We start from the raw sequence: 3,867 nt of genomic DNA on the forward strand, positions 1-3,867 counted from the left end.
ACCCAACTGGCTCTCTGCTGCCATTCGCCCTTGGGCTTTGCCACAATTTTCTCATTGTGGGTTTCCAGCCTTCCTGATGATTCTGTGAGCTGCCTGATATGTTTCCAAAAACAAAACAAAACAAAACTTTTCCACGTCATTAGCAGGATTTGGTTTCTATTTCTTGTTACCAGGAACTCTGATGAATAAACCTGATTTATTCAGGTTTAAGGCAAAGCAAGTTATCAAAACAAGGGCAATGAAGTTTGAAACGCCAATGGGACTAGGAAACAAAGTGGTCCCACCTGCTCTCCTGGTTAATCTCATGTGTTAAGAACAGGCAACTTGTGAAAAGTGAAAACAAATGGTCAACAAAACGTTGAGCCTCAGGAGAAGACAAAGAACTCCGAATTAAAATAGATATTTTCTCCTGTCCTATTAGCAAATGCACCTACATACAAGGTGTGTGTGTGTGTGTGTGTGTGTGTGTGTGTGCATGTGTAATTAAAGTGTAATAGGGACTTCCCTGGTGGTGCAGTGGATAAGAATCCACCTGCCAATGCAGGGGACATGGGTTTGATCCCTGGTCCGGCAAGATCCCACATGCCACGGAGCAACTAAGCCAGGCGCCACAACTACTGAAGCCCGCGCACCTAGAGCCTGTGCTCCGAGACAAGAGAAGCCACCGCAATGGGAAGACCGTGCACTGCAATGTGGAGTAGCCCCTGCTCGCCGCAACTAGAGAAAGCCCACGTGCAGCAACGAAGACCCAATACAGCCAAAAATAAACAAAATTAAATCTTAAAAAAAAAACCCAAAACAAAACAGAAAAACAAAAATAAAAGTGTTATAGCGGCTGTGGACAGGGGAGCAAAGTGTCCCACCCACGTCACAGACAGTGCTAGCCCACCAGTCCCAAGGGAGTCTAAACAAGGGTCGTGACCTCACCAGTGGAAAAACACTTTAAAGATCACTTCCCACTGCCTTGAGCAGTTTTGCTATAGGACAAGATGGGGAACAGTAATCACTACCATGTGCATGGATTTGTTGGGAAGTACGACTTGGCTGTGCCTTTAAAAAAATTGTGAAAAAATATACATAACGTAAATTTACCATTTTAGCCATCTTTAAGGGTACAGTTCAGTGGCATTCCATACATTGACGTGGTTGTGCGGTCGATCTCCAGAACTCTTTCATCTTGCAAAACTGAAACTCTGCATCCATTAGACAATAATTCCTCATTTCCCCCTCCCCTCAAGCCCTGACTACCGTAATTATACTTCCTGTCTCTATGAATTTGACTGCTCTAGGTACATCCTATAAGCAGAAATCATACAGTATTTGTCTTATTGCAACTGGCTTATTTCACTTAGCATAATGTTCTCAATGTTCATCCCTGTTGAGGCATATGTCAGAATTTCCTTTCTCTCTTTTTTTCTCCAGTTTTATTGATTTAATGGACACGCAACACTGTATAAGTTTAAGGTGTACAGAATAATGATTTGACTTGATGAAATGATTCACACATGATGAAATGATTTCCTCTGTAAGTTTAGTAAACGTCCATCATCTCATATAGACACAAAATTAAAGAAATAGAAATCATTTTCCTTGTGATGAGAACTCAGGGTTTACTCTTAACAACTTTCATATATAACATACAGCAGTGTTAATTATCTTTATCATGTTGTACATGACATCCCTAGTACTTATTTATCTTATAACTGGAAGTTTGTAACTTTTGACCACCTTCATCCAATTCTCTTTCCCCCACCCTCTGCCTCTGATAACCACAAGTCTTATCTCTTTCTCTATGAGTTTGTTGTTTGTTTGTTTTTTGCAGTACGCGGGCCTCTCACTGTTGTGGTCTCTCCCGTTGCGGAGCACAGGCTCCGGACGCGCAGGCTCAGCGGCCATGGCTCACGGGCCCAGCCGCTCCGCGGCAGGTGGGATCTTCCCAGACCGGGGCACGAACCCGCGTCCCCTGCATCAGCAGGCGGACTCTCAACCACTGCGCCACCAGGGAAGCCCTGTTTGTTTGTTTTTGAAGCATAATTGACCTACAACACTATGTTAGTTCTTGGTATACAACACAGTGATTCCATATTTCCATGCATTTCAAAATGATCACCATGATGTCTAGCTGTCCTCTGTCACTATACAAAGTTATAACATTGTTATCGACTGTATTCCCTACACTGTACACTTCATACCCATGACTCATTTATTGTGTAACTGGAAATTTGTACCTCTTCATTTCCCTCACCTTTTTCTCTCTTCCCCCAACCCCCCTCTCCTCTGGCAACCACCTATTTGTTTTCTGTGTCTATGACTCCATTTCTGTTTTGTTACATTTGTTCATTTGTTTCTGTTTTTATTTTTTTAATATTTATTTATTTATTTTGCTGCACCTGGTCTTAGTTGCAGCACATGGGATCTTCATTGCAGCATGCCGGATCTTTAGTTGTGGCATTCGGGAACGAGTTCCCTGACCAGGGATCAAACTTGGGCCCCCTGCATTGGGAGCACCGAGTCTTAACCACTGGACCACCAAGGAAGTCCCTGTTTTTAGATTCCACATGTAAGTGAAATCATACAGTATTTGTCTTTCTTTGAATTATTTCACTTAGCATAATACCCTCTGGGTCCATCTATATTCTTGCAAATGGCAAGATTTCATTCTTTTTATGGATGAGCAGTATTCCATTGTATAGATACACCACATCTTTATCCATTCATCCATCAGTGGGCACTTGGGTTCCTTCCACCTTTTGGCTATTGTGAATAAAGCTGCTATGAATGTGATCATACAAATATCTGTTAATTCATAGCCTGGGTGTCAACTCAGGTCATCTTCCTTTGAGACTTAAATAAAGTCAACTTGAGGTACACCTACAGCCCTCAACCCCTAAAAGAAAAAAGAATGGACGCCTTCCTTGATGTTATCACAGTACCTAGGAGCCCCCTCCTGCCTTCCAGAGACCACAATGACACTATTTTTGGAGTGCTAGGTGCTGTACTAGGTGCTAGGTGCTTCACAGCTCTTACCTCTTTTAGTACTGACGGCAGTCCTGCAAGGTGGAGAAGGACCACTGCTGACCCATTTGGGCCTTTTTACAGATTAGGTCTAGTTGCTCATTCTTCCTGGCAGATCCATAGCTCGGCAAGCAGAGCAGGGTCTAGATGGAAGTGTCCACTTGGGTCTTCGGCATGGCCCCCTTGTGCGAACCACAGCCAATTATATATACAGCACAATTATATATGGGGGCCCTGAGGCAGGTACAGTGGGTAACTGGGTAAGCTGGGTTTATGGATGAGGAAAGTGAGGCATGGAGGTGAAGGAGTTTGCCTGAGGTCATAGGGAGCCAAGGCAAGCTTAGAGCAGAATGAGGCCGGCTTTAAAATGTAGATTTTATTTAGGTATGATGAGGCCAGCAGATCAGGAGACGATTGTCATTGAAAAGATAGTACATGTACAGCACGGTGACTATTTTTCATAATACTGCATTGCATACTTAAAAGTTGCTAAGAGGGAATTCCCCGGCGGTCCAGTGGTTAGGACTCCACGATTCCATTGCCGGGGGTTCGGGTTTGATCCCTGGTCAGGGAATTAAGATCTCACAAGCTGCGCAGCGCAGCCAAAAAAAAAAAAAAAAGTTGCTAAGGGAGTAGACCTTAATAGTCCTCATCACGAGAAAAACATTTTTTTTTGGTAACTATGTATGGTGACAGGTGTTAACCAGACTTATTGTGGTGATCATTTTGCATACACAGTCATCCCTCAATATTTCCTGGGGATTGGTTCCAGGACCCCTGAGGATACCTAAATCCACGGATGCTCAAGTCCCTTATATAAAATGGCATAGCATTTGCATATAACCTACACAT

This window comes from Monodon monoceros, unplaced genomic scaffold (assembly GCF_005190385.1).
Source record: "Monodon monoceros isolate NGI ecotype Baffin Bay Population unplaced genomic scaffold, NGI_Narwhal_1 Super_Scaffold_4, whole genome shotgun sequence".
NCBI classification, from domain to species: Eukaryota; Metazoa; Chordata; class Mammalia; order Artiodactyla; family Monodontidae; genus Monodon; species Monodon monoceros.